This window comes from Anabrus simplex, chromosome 4 (genome assembly GCF_040414725.1).
Source record: "Anabrus simplex isolate iqAnaSimp1 chromosome 4, ASM4041472v1, whole genome shotgun sequence".
NCBI classification, from domain to species: domain Eukaryota; kingdom Metazoa; phylum Arthropoda; class Insecta; order Orthoptera; family Tettigoniidae; genus Anabrus; species Anabrus simplex.
Window position 1 is genome coordinate 48,267,818 of NC_090268.1, and position 21,930 is coordinate 48,289,747.

Here is a 21,930-nt window from a genome sequence, read left to right on the forward strand (position 1 = left end):
AGTGTACCATTTGCCACCGAGGTAGACACTTCATTTGCAAATAAAGAGATATTGATTTGATTTGATTTGATTTGATTTGATTTGATTTGATTTGATTTGATTTGATTTGATTTGATTTGATTTGATTTGATTTGATTTGATTTGATTTGATTTGATTTGATTTGATTTGATTTGATTTGATTTGATTTGATTTGATTTGACATTATTGTAGACAACCTCTTATTTTTCAGCATTTAAGGACACTTTTATTATCCGTCCCGCGTAGTAGGAGAAATAATGGTAATCCACCAGCGGTAAAAATCGTATTACCACATTTCAGTTGAGAATTGTTGTGTAGATACGGTATATTTTGATAGTACCATATCTTACCTGCTATATTCGTGTGTATCTTTGTGTGTTTATCTCTCGTATGTATCTATTAGAGCATAGTGCTAATAACAATCTGTCTAAGCATTTAGCGTTGCTGGTAATCTTTGAGTACAGTAGTTCTTGCAGATTTCAAACTTGCAAATTTCATTTCTGTTTGTGCTTTGTATTGTCATACGGTACAGGTATTGTAATTAGGATACGTCTGAACGTAGTTTAAAATTATTGTAGTGTACTGAACAATAGTATACGAGTGATATATTATTAGAAATTAGCGTGCATATTTTATTATTGCAAAATATTTGTGCAGTAGAGTAGAGATATCCGCAGAAATTCTCTTGCTAGAATTCTGTTATTGTAATTAGGATAGGTTTAACTGCAGTTTAGAATTGTGTATTTCTTTCGGTATTCAGTACCGTAATTAACAACAATTTTTATCCTGTTGGCGTGTAGCAGGATAAAAATATAGTACGACTAAGTAGTATTGTAGTGCAGCAGGATATTAACTGCCTTCTTGTTGTGTGATCTTTGAGTACTATCCTAGACAATATTTCTTTCCATTCATTTTTTGCACATAATAAGTTTTTTATTAAGATTATTAATTATATACAGTCGTATCAGCACACACTTTATTAAAACATAACCGGTTTTCGGACACTAAGGTCCATCATCAGTGTTAAGCACAGTGCAGGTTATTGTAAATAAAATATGTGTGTGAAAAAATGAATTCCATCCCCTGGCCTATGGAGTTTGGACAGCCGAAGTAGCGGACTGTCTGTAAGGGTGAAGTACAGTGCGGAGTTCGAGGGCTCTGGGACCGCTACGTTAGCTGTGAAGGCCCTTCAGGCACTCTGAAAAGTGGTGGCAAAAGGGGCTCTAAGACTCATATAAAGTATGTGAAATTATTCAATAAAACTATACAACTGGTATAAGATTAAAATTTACATTGCATTTATTTACTTTAAGTGTTTAACGCTGATGATGGGCCTTAGTGTCCGAAAACCGGTTATGTTTTAATAAAGTGTGTGCTGATACGACTGTATATAATTAATAACAATAATAATATAACTACATCAGCACAGTTAATAAGAAATGGCTTTGATATTTTATAATGATTATAATTCGACATAACAAATTATTTTATTTTCCCTTTCTTTTCATTTTTTCCGTAAAGAATGGCTAAGAAGTGCAAGTGCCGTGGGATTGGCGAGAGATTGACGGGTATGAGGGAAGTTGCAGAGTTTGAGGAAATAATTAGGATTCTCACGGAAGACAGGAAGGAAGGTAGGCTTCCCTCAAACAATGTACAGGTAACAGTAGGTGAAAAGAGGGATTGGAGGAAAGGGGGAAATTGTAGAACACAGTTGGCCTAATGTTCTAAGGGGAAGATTATTGCAGGCCTCTATTTAAGATCAGAATTCAGGACAGGTGTCTGTGAGAAATCGGTACGAGCCACTCCAGGTAGAACAACAGAGGGAAGATGAGGGCAGGGAACAGTTGCTGGGATGTGTGGAAGTAGGAGGAAGGGAAAAGGTAGAAAAGGGAAAAGGGAGGAGAATTAGCTTCTGTAGCTATCAGGAAAGTTAGGGCTGACCAGGAGGGGAGGGGATTAAATGAGGTGGGTAGGTTTGAGGCTCTGGTCATGGGAATTCCATCGTTAGACATGTAGGGAAAGTGTGTGGAGGAAAGGGAACCAGGTTAGTGTGTTGTCCAGGAATTAGCTTGAGGCAGATGTTGAGGAAAGTAGAAAAGAAGGAGAAGGTGGTAGCGATTCACGTTGGTACCAACAACGTAAGGCAAGATGGTATAAGTACCAACATAGTGGGAGATGTGTGGGATCTGATAAATGCAGCACGGGTAAAGTTTAAGGAAGCGGAGATTTTTATCAGTGGAATACTGTGTAGGAGGGTTACTGACTGGAAAGTGATTGGGGATTTAAATGAGACTATGGAGTTGGTATGTGGGAAACTGCGAGTGAGATTTCTAGATCGTAATGGGTGGGTGAGACGTAGGGATATGCGCTCAGATGCCCTTCACTTAAACCGCAGTGGTACGTATAAGTTAGGAAATTTGTTTTGTAGTGTAATGAGGGTAATGAGTAAAATTGGACTAGACAAAAGAATGACTGAATAGGTTGCCATGTTTCTAGAAAATAGATCTCAAAAAATTAGAGAAGGTGAAGCTTTATCTGACCCTGTAATAATTAAGAAGGAATTCCTCAAGGCAGTATTATTGGACCCTTATATTTTATTATATATATATATATATATATATATATGAGTAAACAAGTGGAATCAGAGGTAAGGAATTTGCGAATGATATTATTCTGTATAGAGTAATAAGTAAGTTACAAGATTGTGAGCAACTGCAACGTGACCTCGATAACGTGGTGAGATGGACAGCATGCAATTGTATGTTGATAAACGGGGTTGAAAGTTTGGTTGTGAGTTTCACAAATAGGAAAAGTCCTCTTAGTTTTAATTACTGTGTTGGTTGATGGGGTGCAAGTTCCTTTTGGGGATCATTGTAAGTATCGAGGTGTTGATATAAGGAAAGATCTTCAATGGGGTAATCACATAAATGCGATTTCATATAAAGGGTACAGATCTCTGCAAATGGTTATGAGGGTGTTTAGGGGTTGTAGTAAGGATGTAAAGGACAGGGCATATAAATCTCTGAAGACCCCAACTAGAGTATTGTTCCAGTGTATGGCATCCTCACCAGGATTACCTGGTTCAACTAGAAAAAAATTCAAAGAAAAGCAGCTCGATTTGCTCTGGATGATTCCAGACAAAAGAGTGGCGTTACAAAAATGTTGCAAAGTTTGGGCTGGGGAGAACTGGGATAAAGAAGACGAGCTGCTCGACTACGAGGGCGAAACGCTGGCGGCCAATAGTGCGTTAGCTGGAAGGTTTGTAGTGTCCAATAACGGACCATTTATATTGGTATTATAAATTTACTCATTCGGGACAAATATTTCAGATTCCCTATGGGAATCAACATCAATAGCATCTGATAGCCAAGCATGCATCAATTTTTGGTAAAGAGGCACAGTCTCTCATAGTGCATTAGCACTGCCGGTGGCTACAAGTAGCCTACGCAGTGGCCTCCACGTTATACAGTAGCTAGCGTCTTGGTCGGTGTGCTAGGTACCAACTAATGAGCCCAACCTAGCACACGAGGGCGAAACGCTGGCAACCAAGAATGAGTTAGCTGGAAAATTCATAATGTCCAATAACGGACCATTTATATTGGTATTATAAATTTACTCATTCGGGACAAATATTTTAGATTCCCTATGGGAATCAACATCTATATCATCTGATAGCCAAGCAGGCATCAATTTTTTGTAAAGAGACAAAGTCTGTCATAGGCATTGGCACTGCCGGTCTCTCCAAGTAGCCCACGCAATGGCCTCCACGTTATGCAGTAGCTAGCGTCTTGGTAGTTGTGCTAGGTACCAACTGATGAGCCCAACCTAGCACACGAGGGCGAAACGCTGGCAACCAAGAATGAGTTAGCTGGAAAATGTTTAATGTCCAATAACGGACCATTTATATTGGTATTATAAATTTACTCATTCGGGACAAATATTTTTCAGATTCCCTATGGGAACCAACATCTATATCATAAGTTGTATGTTCCGAGCTGTCAGTGGAGAGATGGCGTGGGAGAACATCAGTAGACTAATAAGTTTGACTGGTGTCTTTAAAAGTAGGAAAGATCACAATATGAAAATAAAGTTGGAATTCAAGAGGACAAATTGGGGCCAATATTCGTTTGTATGACGGGGAGATAGGGATTGGAATAACTTACCAAGGGAGATGTTCAGTAAACTTCCAATTTCTTTGCAATCATTTAAGAAATGGATAGGAAAACAACAGATAGGGAATCTGCCATCTGGGCGACTGCCCTAAATGCAGATCAGTAGTGATTGATTGATTGATTGGTTCATTGATTGATTGATTGATTGATTGATTGATAGGGAAACAGGGTGGTCTAGGGAGCGGTGATAAGGGTACATTGATCTGGAAGTCAAGTAGGGATGACAAAAATTTTAGTGTTGAACTGTAGAAGTATTGTAAAGAAAGGAATAGAATTAAGTAATTTAATAGATATTTACTTACCACACATTGTAATAGGAGTTGAATTATGGCTGAGAAATTATATAATGAATACAGAAATTTTCTCACGGAACTGGAGTGTGTAGCGTTGGGATAGGATATGAATGGTGGGAGGGGAGTGTTCATTCTGGTGAAAGAAGAATTTGTAAGCTACGAAAAATTAAAAATGGGAAACATGAAATTCTAGGTGTAAGCCTCGATTTCTGGGGATATACTAAAGACAATGAGTTTGGATATAGTACCATATCTGAAGTACTTGTTTGATTATTTGTTTGGTTGAAGGAGCTGTACCAAATGAATGGCGAGTTGCTATAGTAGCCCCTGTGCGTAAGGGAATGGGTGATAGACATAAAGCTGAAAATTACAGGCCAGCAAGTTTGACATGTGTTGCATGTAGGTGTTTACAATGATCCCCAAAGGGAACTTTCACCCCATCAACGCAGTAATTAGAACTGAGAGGACTTTTCCCATTTGTGAAACTCACAACCTGACTTTTATCCCCGTTTATCATCATACCATTGCCTACTCTCCATCTCAGAACGTTATCGAGGTCATTTTGCAGTTGCTCACAATTTTGTAACTTATTTATTACTCTGTACAGAATAACATCATCTGCGAAAAGACTTATCTCTGATTCCACTTCTTTACACATATCATTGATATATATATATAAGAAAACATAAAGTTCCAATAATACTGCCTTGAGGAATTCCCCTCTTAATTTTACAGGGATAGATAAAGCTTCACCTACTCTAATTCTCTGAGTTCTATTTTCTAGAAACAGAGCCACCCATTCAGTCACTCTTTTGTTAAGTCCAATTGCACTAATTTTTGCGAGTAGTCTCCCTTGATCTACCCTATCAAATGCCTTAGGTAAGTCAATCGCATTACAGTCCAATTGACCTCCTGAATCCAGGATATCTGCTATATCTTGCTGGAATCCTACAAGTTGGGCTTCAGTGGAATAACCTTTCCTAAACCCAAACTGCCTTCTGTCAAACCATTTATTAATTTTGCAAACATGTCTTATATAATCAGAAAGAATGCTTTCCCAAAGCTTACATACAATGCATGTCAAACTGACTGGCCTGTAATTTTCAGCTTTATGTCTATCACCCTTTCCTTTATATACAGGGGCTACTATAGCAACTGTCCATTCATTTGGTAAAGTTTCTTCATGCAAACAAAAATCAAACAAGTACTTCAGATATGGTACCATATCCCAACCCATTGTCTTTATATATCCACCGAAACGTTATCAATTCCAGCTGCTTTTCTAATTTTCAACGTTTGTATCTTACTGTAAATGTCATTGCTGTCATAGGTAAATTTTAATACTTCTTTAGCATTAGTCACTTCCTCTATCTGCACATTATCCTTGTAACTAACAATCTTTACATACTGCTGACTGAATACTTCTGCCTTTTGAAGATCCTCGCATACACACTCCCCTTGTTCATTAATTATTCCTGGAATGTCCTTTTTGGAACCTGTTTCTGCCTTAAAGTACCTATACATACTCTTCCGTTTTTCGCTAAAATTAGTGTGGCCACCAATTATGCTTGCCATCATGTTATCCTTAGCTGACTTCTTTGGTAGATTCAATTTCCTAGTAAGTTCCTTCAATTTATCCTTACTTCCACAGCCATTTCTAACTCTATTTCTTTCCAACCTGCACCTCCTTCTTATTCTCTTTACTTCACTGTTATAATATAGTGGATCTTTACTTTTCGTACCATCTTTAAAGGTACAAACCTATTTTCACATTCCTCAACAATTGCTTTAAACCCATCCCAGAGTCTGTTTACATTTTTATTTACCGTTTTCCACCGCTCATATTTGCTTATTAAAAACTTCCTCATGCCTGTTTTATCAGCCATATGGTACTTCCTAACAGTTCTAATTTTAATCTCTTCCTTTCTTTCACATTTATTTTAATTACCACAAAAACAGCTTCGTGATCACTAATACCATCTATTACTTCGGTTTCTCTATAGAGCTCATCTGGTTTTACCAGTACCACATCCAGAATATTCTTCCCTCTAGTTGGTTCCATCACTTTCTGAATCAGGTGCCCTTCCCATATTAACTTATTTGCCATTTGTTGGTCATGCTTCCTGTCGTTCGCATTACCTTCCCAATTGACATTTGGTAAATTGAGATCACCCGCTACGATCACGTTCCTTTCCTTATCCTTTCCCACATAGCTGATTATCTTATCAAATAATTCTGAATCAGCATCTGCGCTACCCTTTCCTGGTCTGTACACTCCAAAGATATCTAGTTGCCTATTATCCTTAGAAATGAGCCTTACCCCTAGAATTTCGTGCTTGTCATATTTAACTTTTTCGTAGCTTACAAATTATTCTTTCACGAGAATGAATACTCCCCTTCCTACATTTCCTATCCTATCTCTACGATACACCCTCCAGTTACGTGAGAAAATTTCTGCATCCATTACATAATTTCTCAGCCATGATTCAACTCCTATTACAATATCTGGTAAGTATATATCTATTAAATTACTTAATTCTATTCCTTTCTTTACAATACTTCTACAGTTGAGCACTAACAGTTTTATGTCATCCCTACATGATTTCCAGTTCCCTGTTCCCTTAACACCTGCACCCTGTTCCTCTCCACTTTCTCTGGAAAAATCTCCCTTGAATTTTTACATATTTTACAATAATTGCTTACATACCGTATGCTAACAATTAAATCAGCTCAACATCACATTCCTAGTCATCAATATTCGGATGGGTTACCTCAAGGTAATATTTTCAGTTGCATTCTTTTTGCACTCTATACGAGTGGCCTTGAACAGCTTATCATGCAGTCGGCCCGGTTATTAGCTTATGCAGACGATTTTGTTATATATCATTCCCATGATAGTATAGATGGGTGCAGGCAACTTTTGTCAAGTGTTGTGGGTACAACATTAACTTGACTAAATACACATCCCTTTACCACTCACCATAAATACCTTGGGGTAATCTTAGAACACAAACTTAATTGTCAACACCATATCAATAACTTACTCTACAAAGCTGACGCATACATTAAAGTACTCAAAACAGTCACGCGACATCATTGGGGAGCGGACCCTACGACAGCGATATCCTTATATCGAGCGACAATACGATCATATATGGATTATAGTGCACATCTTATTGATACTGCGCCAATCTCTACTCTAACACAGCTAAATACAATACAAAATCAAATCCAACGTATTTGTCAGGGAGCCCTTACAACCACCCTCACAAATGTCCTACTAGTAGAATCAGGCGAACACCCGCGTTTGATCCACCGACAAATGTTAACTAAGAAATATCTTCCTAAAAGACTTGCTCTCTCGACTTGACCAATAATTCCGAAATTGAAACTACTGCGAAAGCCCCTGAAAATGATTGCAGGCCAGCAATATATTACTCTTATACAGTACTACATATACATCGACCTTCATTATTGAGAACCCCTACGCTGCCTTCGTTTTCCTTTTCTTCCGCAAGCCTTCATTTCATTCCTCATATAATTATGCCCCCGGCAGTGAATTTTTAAGGAACATATCATAGTTAGGCTGTTTTGGAGCCCGAGAACGAAAAGTTGAGATTATAACTTTCGGACCGTGACATTGACATATATACTGTACCATTACGCTATCCCTAAATTGGAAATTTAATGAGATAGTAGTAAATGCAATTACAGGCAGTGAAGTTAAACAGGTTAAATGGACGTATAATGTCACAGAAGTCCAGACTGACACAATCAACTACACAATAGCAGAATACACAGAATCGCGATGGCCGCGTAAAAGACCACGAAATGGGATCTGGACTGTTGAGATAGCAATAGAAGGAAAATGGCTTCTTGATCGGCAATTCCAAGAGACAGACGTAGTTAAGCCAGGAGCAAAAAAGATTACAATAAAACTTCGCAAGGAGAGAATAATAATAATAATAATAATAACAATAATAATAATAATAATATTTTGATAAATTATCAAAAGAAAACGAAAAACAAGAAGAGAGAACTCAAAATTTCATACAAATTACTAAACAAGGTCGGGAGAAGACCAGAGCGCTATACGCGGATTCAGTCAACCCACCGGAAGAAGAGAATGATTTGAACTACGCATTAATATCGCAATATTCCAGAAAACAGATCCAATCTTCATAAATCTCATTATACACTATATATATATATATTTGGAGAAATAATTGTATGAAAGCTAGGGACCAAAGCAAGAAAATTATAAGACGCTAATCTTTAATCAATTAGAAGGTTTAAAGAACGTCATCACCATGTATTGTCTGATACAAATTGTATTTTATTTTTTCATGGATGAGCTTAACGCCATGGAATACTTATAAGAAGATGAGGGGACGGACTGTCCAGGATTACCTAATCCAGCCCAACATAATCGACCTAGACAAAAAATGACGACCGCATCATCCCAAAACGCGAGGAATGGAGATACGTTTCTTGTTCTTTAAATTTTTCATATGATTTTGTAGAAAATAATTTTGTAGGTTGCCTGTAAGTGAAATAAAATCAATGTAACAGACGTGATCTTCGAAATTAACCTCTTGTATGTGGAAAGATATCGCGAATAACTTATGTGCCAGTCAGTTTATATAGGAGTAGGAAGTGACCTAGATATAAACGAATTTCAGTATTACCATCGATTTTATACCATAGATGAGGGTGTTACGAGAATATTTGTGGAACCCCAGATCATTATTAAGGTTAATGTAGATGGTATTCAAAGAGTAGTGGAGAGGTTATACGCTGTATATTATTAAGCTTGGATGTGAAATGTAGACGGGACGATGGCTATGAATATATGAGAAGAAATGGATCCTATGTTAATTATGTGTGAGAATAGAAGCAATGTTACTTCGAGGGAAGTTAATTCTACGAAGAGTTATAGATATTAAGAAGACATGCGATGTGAAGTGCATGATGTTACGAAGTAGTAGAGTTGATTAAAAATAAGATGAAATGTGAAGTATATGGAAGGAAATGCATCCGTCGTCGAGTATAAGAAGAGAAGGAATGTTTTATATAATAGTTGATACGAGATAGAATCATACTTGTCAGAGATTGGATAGCGATGTTTTTGTCTTCAAGTATATGTATACCATTATGATTGCAGCGTACTCAACCTGTAGTAAGACCCATGATAATAGATTATATTCATCCAATAACCTCCATACTATAAATAAATGTCATGATTTTGTGATATGATAAGGTAAATCGGCACATATAGAGCTACAGTCTTCTTAACAAATCAAATCGTGATTGAAGTTATAAAATGAATCTTTACAATGGCACACGAGAGAATAATTAATTTCATGTGGTAATAAATATTCAAATAATGGACGTTTTCCCAACGTTTATTGGCACACATGTGAGTTCGTAGTTCCCATTTAAGTAAAATATGAGCTATGCATGATATGTTTAACCTTGCGAATATATTATATGAATTATATATTTGTTTAAATATGATATTATTTCTTAATAATGGTAGGTTAATGGCATGGAATACTAGCCACCTAATACAAAAAACTTATTGTGAAATTCTGAAATCTATACAGATATTGGAATCCATGATAAAACTTAGATCCACTAAAGAACTTAATAACAATTTAGTTCAATCGAAGAAAGTAATTAAGTTATGACTTGGAAATTGAAATGTTAAATATTATAATTCCTTGTAAACTATGATATATTATGCTTCAGTCTTCAGTTAATGCTGTAGATCGAGTGTACAGGAATGAGCTTAAAGTAATCTGTATTTTCAAGAGTAGGTTGCAGTTAAAATTTTTCATTTTATAAGAATGTGTAAAGATTAAGTTTTAGCCCATTTCAAATTAATGACGAGAAGAGAGTGGACGATGAAACAGGATCATACCATATGAATGTAAGATATCAGATATTCAGCAGCAATTAATCAATTTGATATTCATTACATAATTATTATTCTTATTCTCTTCCAATTTTTCTTTGTATTCTTTCATTTTATCAATAAATAGCTGTAGTTCAAAAAATGATTGAGCGCTTATTTATAGATTTGATGGTAGAATAAGGAATATTAGAGATAAGTTACTGCGTTTTCGAGCCTGAATGTCACTCCACTGATGCATCGGATGGAGACGTCCATCGGGAAGGTTGAAAATAGGTTAACATCGGATCGATGCGTCGAAACTCCTTCGGATCCCACGAAAAACTGTAATGCAAATTCGATAAACCGTGAGAAGCTGGCTGGGATTCTTTTACATTGACCGATCTGTACGCAGGAAGGGCATAAAAAGATAAAATACGGATGGATAAAAAAACCCTGCAGGGAGTCGGCGCCTCATTCTTCGGCTCCAACACTCTCGTTACTGAACAGCACCATATACCGAACAAGGTCTCTATTTGTTTTGCTGCATTATTTTCTATCCGACAAGCGGCCCAGCTTCCGACGGCTCCCCTTACAGTAGCTTACACCTTCCCCTCATTACTATCCCTTCTTCAAAGATATAGCTTATCATATTTGGCAAGAGGATTGGTGCAATTCTGCTCGGAGCAAAGGAAAATTTTATTATCAAATTCAGCTCCATATACCTCTCAAACCTTGGTATATGCTGGGTTCCTATATCCGACGAAACATCACTAACATCATTCGTTTACGTTTTAATCATCCCTTTACACCACAATATAAATATCGCTCTCACATTACCATCCTGCCTCACTGCATATGTGGTGATCACTTAATTTTTCAATGTCCTGTTTATTCTTCAGCGCGGCGACAATTTTTGACCCGTCTTGCACACTTTAAAACCCCTTTTCAACCAGTGTTTCTTGTTTATTGTTTGAGCCCACTCCCGCTATAATTGAAATAATCGGTTTCTTGATGACTAAATTCGTTTTGTAAACATTCGTATTCCATTTTTTAAATGAAGGTCATACGCTCCTGTTTCCAATAGTGATTTGTATATGCGCAATTGTTGGACGGACTCTGAATATATGGGTTACTACGTGTGAGGGGTGAGTGCTTAATGGCATTAGTGAAAGTGATCCTATAAATTACATCGTGTGACTGGCCGACACGTAAAAAACCCATAACTTTCACCAAGAAGTAGATGTTTGTTTCGTTGCTTGCAAGTTGTTGTTCTACTTCTTCTGATGAGGGCTAACATTCAGCACAATACAGGAAAACTGTGAGAACTGTAGGTTTGTATATTTTTGCCTTGAGCTGATCTGGGAGCTTCTTGTCACAGGGTATAACCATCACAGAACACCCTTTAAGAGATTTCAGTGCTGAGGGTTCCAGCAACAGCAGTTGTCAAGCCAAGGTACTTAAATGGCATTGTTGTTGATAAGTTAACACCACTGATTTTGATGGTTGGTATCCAAATCATTTACATTTGAGGATTTCAAAGCACAAGGGATTCAAGTCCATTTTGGTCAGTTTGGAGTTATTACACTTCTAATTTCTATATTTGAAACAGCTTTCAGAGCATAAAAGGGTAATGTTTTAAATAACTCTTATAGGATTGACAATACTGTTGAGCATCCAGGGAAGCAGTGTTTTGTTCAGAGTACAATGCGAACAGTCCGATTGTGACAATTTGCATGGTTCGTTTTGTCAGTGTGCCAGCTTTATTAAAAAGGATTGTGATTATGAGTGATTCATTTGAAGATATTCGTGATAGCTCATCAGAGTTTCAGCTTTCTAGCTCAGATAATCCAATAATTACTTTGGTTTGGTGGAAAAAGCCAGTAGGGAAATACCACACATTTACACACTAAATGATTGGATGCATATCCTTAGACAAACAAAGGAAACATTGACGCCAGTGTGATAAACCGATATAACTTGAAAACAATATTCTCTTACACATGGGTAAATAATGAAAGTATCGAGCTCGAATTATTATTATGATTATTATTAACATTTTACGATTATGATGATTATTATTATTATGATTTGTAATGTATGGCTATAAAGTGTTTACATCAATTTAGTGTTAGTATTATTATTTACGAAGTCGGATGATCGCATTGTTTGTGAGGTTATGTCATGAAACATGTGCTGTATATAGAAATTTACATGAGTTCAGTTAATGTAAGAACCTGTAATTAATACTATATAATTTGTTATTACCTGTATATTTGATGTGTAATCCACTACAGTATTGAAAGCACACTGCAACATCCAAAATGACGTATCTTTGACACTAGACGATGGTAGAGTATTCTGTACACTATATCTATGTATTAAGCACTCTAGAATTTACGAGACTGCATTTTAACATATCTTTCTAGAAGCCTGGCCAGGCACATATATAAGGAGATGGTCTCGGGTAGAGACGAGTTATTGCTTGGTTGGACTTATGGTTTAACAGGAGTGTACTTGTGACCTTCTATTGTGTTTAGGCAGACATGTTTACAGCAGTACCGTGCATTGTGGTTATGCAGGCTAAGCCGGGCTTATCCGTTGGACTTGAGAAGCAAAGTAAGCAGTAATGCAACTGTAAAGTGCAAGAATTAGTTTTATCTTGTCATTTGGCAATACTATTTTTTAATGATGACAGTTGCTGCAGCAAGTGTATTCTGCAGTACGAATTTCTGCATTAGCGAGGGTACGCGACACACCTACCGCTTGGCTCGCCCAGCGTTGAGTTCAAGGTGACGCATGCGTAGTAACCACGCCAGTAAGTGAGCTTGGTAAGCCTACAACTCATCGCTGCCCGGCTTGATCGCATGGTGTAGCAGTGTGAAGCAACTTTGTGCGGGTTTATGATACGTTTATTTATTGTGGTTTGGCTTATTGCTGAAACAGCTCTTGCGAGTGATAAGTGACGGCAGTGAAGAACGTTTTTTTTTTTGCTAGGGGCTTTACGTCGCACCGACACAGATAGGTCTTATGGCGACGATGGGATAGGAAAGGCCTAGGAGTTGGAAGGAAGCGGCCGTGGCCTTAATTAAGGTACAGCCCCAGCATTTGCCTGGTGTGAAAATGGGAAACCACGGAAAACCATCTTCAGGGCTGCCGATAGTGGGATTCGAACCTACTATCTCCCGGATGCAAGCTCACAGCCGCGCGCCTCAACGCGCACGGCCAACTCGCCCGGTGAAGAACGTTTTAACAATACGGATATCCAGTTCATTTTAGAATGAAAATTAGCTTTTTCTTAAGTGTAACGGTGTGAGAAAAACTTGTCTACTAGTAGGTACCAGAGTTGTTGTGGACCATGTGGCGTGTTAAGTGGGGGGGGGGCGTACGTTCTAATGATTTTCATAATAATAACATGCAACGTGGACAGTGCTCTGTCGTGAGTCGTAATTGTGTACTTACGTAGAAGTATTTAGTGAAATATACGGTAATTTCTTATTAGTTTCAACTATCGTAATATTTGCGATGGCTTACTCTATTTGTGTTATTGAACAACTGTTGGACAAACCGCTTCGTTTTAGGAGCTTATGTGAGAAACAAGAAATTGTTAAATCTGGAAAACCTTCTCCAGATATGCCCAACCTTAAAGGGACGCATAAAAACAAAAGTCAAGAGTACGCTGGTCATTTCCAAACTTCACAGTACATTAAAACAGAATGGATTGCTGGAAGTTACAAATTTAATAAACTGTTTTGCTGGCCACGCTTACTCTTTGCAAGAGACCGAACTGTTTGGTCTGACACTTGTTATGATAATCTGAGTAACTTGCACAATGCCATTCAAAAGCATGAGAAATTGCAGTCACACATTTCTGCACTATTACGGCTGAGAACGTTTGGAAAATCTGGAATTGATATTCAGCTTGATGCTCAATTGCTTGCAAGCACTGTACAATATGAGACCGTTCGGAAAAACAGAGAGTTGACCAAGCGATTGATTGATGTTGTGTGTTATTTAGCTACTCACGAATTACCATTCGGAGGACATTCTGTGTGTAAAGATTCTTTGAACAGGGGTGCTTACTTGGGTGCATTGAACTTACTCACCACTTACGATGCGACGTTAAATACACACCTAGAAACATCGACCGTGTTTCGCGGAACTTCAAACAGGATACAAAATGACTTAATAAGGGCAGTCAGTGATGTAGTTTTGGAAAAAGTGAAGTCAGAAATAAAACACGCTATTTTTGTTGCCCTTCTTCTTGACAAGACTGCAGACATTATTAATTTGTCTCATCTATCAGGTACTCTGAGATACGTTGATTCTGAAAGTGGTAAAGTTCACGAAATGTTCACTTTTCACTGATGTTAGCGCAGATCGAACAGCCAGTGGTTTGTTTGAACATGTGAAAAACATCGTTACCGAGTTTGACTTAAACTATAGGTAGGTTTCACAGACGTTCGACGGAGCAGCTGTGATGGCCGGCCACATAAGTGGACTAAGAACCAAAGTACAAGAAAAGATCTCTTTCCGAAGGCCATATTTATCCATTGCTTCAGTCACAAGCTTAATCTGATTTTGTCACAGTCAGTTTCCTGTATCAAGGAATGTAGAATATTTTTTCAAACCTTGACGGGATTAGGATCATTTTTTCACAAGTCCTCAAAACGATCTCATGGACAAAGAATTTACTACAAAAAGGATGCCTAGAAATGCTCCAACACTGTGGAATTTTTCATCTCGTCTTGTTTACACAGTGAAAGAACATCACACTTCATTCCTTGAATTCTTTCGGAATGTTTTAGATGAAAGCTCAAATTGGGACAGTGAAACAGTAGTAGCGGCACAAGGTTTCATGTAATTTTTAACCAGCGCTGAAACGTCCTTTTTGTTACTGATTTTTAGCACCATTTTTACCTCCACTTTTCCACTGGACTTCTCACAAAAACGTAGCAAATAAGTTACTATCATTTTTGATAGGCCTATGTGTACAATGTAATATGCATAATACTGTTGCAATAGTGTCAGAGGTATTTCAAGATGGCTTCTATACTGAAGGGTGAAAAGTGTAACAGGACAGAGAGTTTTATGATACATACATAAGAGATCATAGAGTTTTTAACTGAATAGTGAGGGGGGATACATGAAATAGACGTGCTTTCTACTAATCTATGCACTTTCGTGTAGGAAACTGATTAAATTTTTTAGACAAAAACGCAACAATGACACGTTTGTCTTCCTTTTTTTTTAACGGATTTTGCACTCTCATTGGGAATAATTAAACTATTTCTATACATCTCAATAAGTTAATTGCAGCTTTAAAAATATATCTATTTTTAAAATCTGTAGATGTGATGTCACTAGTTATTTTGTGTTTCCTGAAAAGCCAAGTATTTGACATGATACAGTACGCTCTTGTTAGAAGTCCTTCAATTTTCATGAGATTACACATTTGTAAATCTATATCGTTACAGCTTGGTTACATTCCTTTGTATAATGATGTACGCCCGGTAATTAGTACGTCCTACCTTCGATAGCATACCCACTTTTCAAAACCACCGCACGCCACTGGTTTACAGACAGTCAGCAGCCAACTGTTTCAAGGTCGTAATCTCCCTGTGCTTAGTGATAGGCAGTTGTTAAGAATGGTGTTTGTTGATGTGGAGTTTTGTTGTGACGGCAGTTGTCTAGGTTATGTGCTTTTTAACGTGTGATCTGTTACTAAGTTCTAAATACACTGACTGACAGAGCAAATGCAACACCAAGAAGGAGTGGTTCGAAAGGGATGAAAGTTGGGGAAAAAACAGAGACGGCACGGACGAATAATTGATGTTTATTTCAAACCGATATGCAGGTTACACAATGCGCACGGCATCGACTCAGTAGGATGTAGGACCACCGCGAGCGGCGATGCACGCAGAAACACGTCGAGGTACAGAGTAAATAAGAGTGCGGATGGTGTCCTGAGGGATGGTTCTCCATTCTCTGTCAACCATTTGCCACAGTTGCTCGTCCGTACGAGGCTGGGGCAGAGTTTGCAAACGGCGTCCAATGAGATCCCACACGTGTTCGACTGGTGAGAGATCCGGAGAGTACGCTGGCCACGGAGGCATCTGTACACCTCGTAGAGCCTGTTGGGAGATGCGAGCAGTGTGTGGGCGGGTATTATCCTGCTGAAACAGAGCATTGGGCAGCCCCTGAAGGTACGGGAGTGCCACCGGCCGCAGCACATGCTGCACGTAGCGGTGGGCATTTAACGTGCCTTGAATACGCACTAGAGGTGACGTGGAATCATACGCAATAGAGCCCCAAACCATGATGCCGCGTTGTCTAGCGGTAGGGCGCTCCACAGTTACTGCCGGATTTGACCTTTCTCCACGCCGACGCCACACTCGTCTGCGGTGACTATCACTGACAGAACAGAAGCGTGACTCATCGGAGAACACGACATTCCGCCATTCCCTCATCCAAGTCGCTCTAGCCCGGCACCATGCCAGGCGTGCACGTCTATGCTGTGGAGTCAATGGTAGTCTTCTGAGCGGACGCCGGGAGTGCAGGCCTCCTTCAATCAATCGACGGGAAATTGTTCTGGTCGATATTGGAACAGCCAGGGTGTCTTGCACATGCTGAAGAATGGCGGTTGACATGGCGTGCGGGGCTGCCACCGCTTGGCGGCGGATGCGCCGATCCTCGCGTGCTGACGTCACTCGGACTGCGCCTGGACCCCTCGCACGTGCCACATGTCCCTGCGCCAACCATCTTCGCCACAGGCGCTGGACCGTGGACACATCCCTATGGGTATCGGCTGCGATATGACGAAGCGACCAACCTGCCCTTCTCAGCCCGATCACCATACCCCTCGTAAAGTCGTCTGTCTGCTGGAAATGCCTCCGTTGACGGCGGCCTGGCATTCTTAGCTATACACGTGTCCTGTGGCACACGACAACACGTTCTACAATGACTATCGGCTGAGAAATCACGGTACGAAGTGGGCCATTCGCCAACGCCGTGTCCCATTTATCGTTCGCTACGTGCGCAGCACAGCGGCGCATTTCACATCATGAGCATACCTCAGTGACGTCAGTCTACCCTGCAATTGGCATAAAGTTCTGACCACTCCTTCTTGGTGTTGCATTTGCTCTGTCAGTCAGTGTAAATAAGTATAGGCCTACCAACTAACAGCATTTTGTGTGCGTCTTGTGGATACATCAACATCTACAATATATGAGGTCACTGAAATGGAAACCTCAGATTTATTATCTGCTGTAAGCTTGGAGAATTCAGTAACAAACAGAAAGAAAACAGTTGGTGGTTATGTTTTCAACTGGCTGACTGTAAGATGGTTAATTTGTGACAAAGAATCTCCTTTTACCCTAATGCTTGAACAGACTCTGAACTCTTATGTGCAATTTGGCGAAGTCTACTTAAAGGCCGGTCTCCACTGATTAACATTTAACACCAACATGTTAAATTTAACATGTTATCATTGACATGTATATTGTGATTGTGTCTTCCAATTGACTTTGCATGTTAACTCACATTGTCTTGGTTAACACTTTTAACATGTTGGCGTGATTTCCGCTCAAAGTGGAAAACATGTCAATTCAATTCGTCGTTTTTTGAGATGTTGGTACAGCTTCGGCAATTCCTTACCGTTTCTATGTCAACAGATAGCCAAACGACGCAAACGACGTGCTTCTCGTGCAGGAGGATTACAGTTACAACACTCCGCAACACTCATTATCTTTGTTATAAGCTACAAATATAGTACCGGTACCGGTACCGGTACGCGCACGCGTGTCGTTCTCTCTGCACTATACTAAAATTTATAGACAGAAATGGAGTGGAGCAAGATTACTTTGGTCTTAATTAATGATGTAGTTGAAAGGCCTTTTTTGTGGGATGTCTCATCAAAGGAATACAGAGATAAAGCGAAGAAAGCCGACAGTTTCCAGGAACTCTAAATTATCTATAATTATTCCCGCGAGTGCATCGAAAAAAACCCTAGCGTCCCTCCGCTCCCAGTGCAGTCGTGTATTGCAAACAAAAAATCAGAAAAGTCGGAAGTCGGGGGCCGAGAGCGGACGAAGTTTATACTTCAAAGAGGTTTGTTTTTGAAGCAATGAGCAGGATTAAGGAAGGAAATGTGTCTAATAAAACTGCATTTCTAAATCATAACAAGAAGCAACAGTGGCAAAGGAAAGGTGAAATCCTCTTCATCTGAGTCCATTGTCCTTGTTTGAAAATACTAGACACCGCCTAAATGTATTACCGCAAATTGATATGGTGAACTACCTATATATAAACAAAGAAAGTCAGGTTTAACATGTTTTTTAAGTGTGGACACAATGTTAAATAAAAGAGTGTTCAACATTTAACATTTAACATGTTGATGGTGTCACCAGTTAACATTTAACATGTTGTTAAATTTTAATCAGTGGAGACCGGCCTTAAGGGAGAACTTACCCAGCCATCCTATCACACATTTTTGTAACATCCACTAGGGCCCTCTTTATAACCAACGTAGACCAGAAACAAAAGCGGAGGAAGAGGACATTGAGCGTTAAATTAGTTGTTTTTTTCTTTAACGACCTTTTTAATGGGGAATATTAATTTATGTTAGTATTCCAAACATAACCTCGGCAATATTTACTATTGTTCATAACTTTTTATTTATTTCTCACCCAGTAAACGTCTTTTATTATTTCAGAAATGCCTAGAAAATACAAGCCAAACGAGCAAAGACAATACACGAAGTTTATTCCCAAGAAAATGTTTTCTGCACTACAAGATTTGGAATGGGGACTGTTGGAAAACAAGGAAGGCAGACTGTTTTATCTCATGAAATTGAAGAACCAACGAGCTAGAATACCATAGAGGGGCTGTATGCCTGTCATCAGCGCTCCCTGCTTGAAGCAAGTTGATAAGTTGCAGCCATGTTAACGGTTGTCAAAACAAAGCGAATTGGCGCGAGAGCATATGTGGAGGTAACAGGGAGATCGTGCATGCCAATTTAACTCCCTAAGTTTTAAGAAGTGAAAGCATAGATTCTCGCTTTCAAGAATGCCAGCCGTAAGCTCAGCGTATGGTTGTTCTAATCGGAGTAATAAAACCAAGGATACATCGTACTTTAGTTAGTATTACTGAATTATAGCCGAAATTCATTTTTGTAATTTCTGTTTGTAATTAAATCCATTTTATTGTTTACTTAGCGAAAGTACGGATAGCCACGGTAATTATTTGTCGAATTTTGTTTCAGATTTCGTTTAAAGAACAAGGAATTAACGGAACAATGCGTTGTGAGGGCGAAAAGAGATAAATGGCATCCCACTCAATTCAGTTCCTTATGCTCTGTACATTTCCAGCCCTATTTAATTTTCATTCACATTTACAAATAAAGGAAATGGAGTGCCCACCACCAAGAAAACGTAAGCACAAAAAGTCACTTATTTCGTTCAAACGTACACCAAGTATGGTAAATACAGTATTTTACTGCTATTTTTGAAATGTATACAGCCTTTATTGTAGATGTCTGTTGCCTTGGTTTTTAAAACTATGCCACACTTCATAATGGACAACTTTCAAGCTTACCTTTCAGCTAGTAATCCCAGTATTATATGGTATTGGGAGAAACATGATATCCCCCCTATATTATAATAACTAATTACACTAAACCATTATTGTGGTAAAGTATTCATGGGCCGCCTCTGTGGTGTACTGGTTAGCGTAAGCAGCTGCCACCCCTGGAAGCCCGGGTTCGATTCCCGGCTCCGCCACGAAATTTGAAAAGGGGCACGAGGGCTGGAACGGGATTATATCAGCCTGGGGAGGTCAACTGAGTAGAAGTGGGTTCGACTCCTACCTCAGCCAACCTTGAAGTGATTTTCCGTGGTTTACCACTTCTCATTCAGGCAAATGCCGGGATGGTACCGAACTTAAGGCCACGGCCGCTTCCCTCTCCCCCAACAAGGCCCCTGTTCAGCATAGCCAGTGCAGCCCTCAGGTGCAGCCCTCCCTCACAGTTGTATCCCCCGACCCAATGTCTCACGCTCCAGAACACTGTCCTTGAGGTGGTAGAGGTGGGATCCGTCGCTGAGTCCGTGGGGAAAACCAACCCGGGAGGGTAAACAGATTAAAAAAGGAACACAGTACTCATGAGGATGCAATAATTTTAAAAATATGAACAGAATGAGGTTGTAACCTATTGTAGGTCCTTATGATTTTAAGGTTTCCTGTCATAAATATTTATGTCCATCTTTTTTTCTAATTTACGCTTAACCACAACAGCCAAGCAGGGTAACGCTCTTGTTCCGATTTGTAGGCCTATTCGTATGTCACTGTGCGATGATTTCGAACAACTCTGCAATCAACTGATCATGATGTTGGCCTCGTGCCGCAATATGATGAAATGGCGGTATTCGCTTTAATGCTTCAAGCTATCGGCAACGGTCTTTAATTCTCCCCCGGTGATTCTAAAATGTGTATTTTCTACACTTTTCGTCATTTAAAGGCCATGCCCCCTTGCTTGTGTGACCACAGGAAACATGGCGGACTTTCATTCTATTAGCTTCACCCAGGCAGCGCTTCCGCCTCTCTATGTTATTCCAGCTCGTTGTGAAGAACATATCACACGCAGATTAGTGACATGTTCAATTATGTCAATTATTATCACAATCTGCCTGAGAATGACCATTTCTTCAAGAAGCTACCGTAGAACAGGGCCAGTAGGAATGCAGCGCCGAATAGGAATGGTTTTCTGCTATTTTTACGGATCAAAGAGTAAATATAACAATGAGAAATTTTATCTTTTCAAAAGTTGGCTGCGCTGTTGTTGTTGTTGCTGTTAACATTCTTCTGTTTTCCTGCTAATTCCAATCTTAATCTTAGTTTTGTCTACTAAATTTCTTACAGCGGAATTATCACTTGTTTTTCTTTGTGGAAAATCTTCTGGTACCGGTACATAACATTTTTGATATCAGGTAAGTGATTTAGTATTCATTATACAATATCATGTATCTAGATAACAGCCCATATTTATTTTTTATCTGTTATTTGCTTGTTAACTATTTGCTGTGTGTATTATCAGGAAGTTCAAAATTTTATAACTTATGGGGTTATTGGGAACAATTGTGCGCTTTAATTAAACTAGTTGTTATTTTCTTTAACGACCTTTTTAATGGGGAATATTAATTTATATTAGTATTCCAAACATAACCTTGGCAATATTTACAATTGTTCATAACTTTTTTTTCTCACTCAGTAAACGTCTTTTATTATTTCAGAAATGCCCAGAAAATACAAGCCAAACGAGCAAAGACAATACAAGAAGTTTATTCCCAAGAGAATGTTTTCTGCACTACAAGATTTGGAATGGGGACTGTCCTACAAAACATGTAGTCAAAAGTTTGATATACCAGTTGGTGTTCTCCACCCTCATTTTGGATATTTGAGAAAGGGCCAGGCAGTTAGAAAACAAGGAAGGCAGACTGTTTTATCTCCTGAAATTGAAGAACATATCACATCCAGATTAGTGACATGTTCAATTTCGGG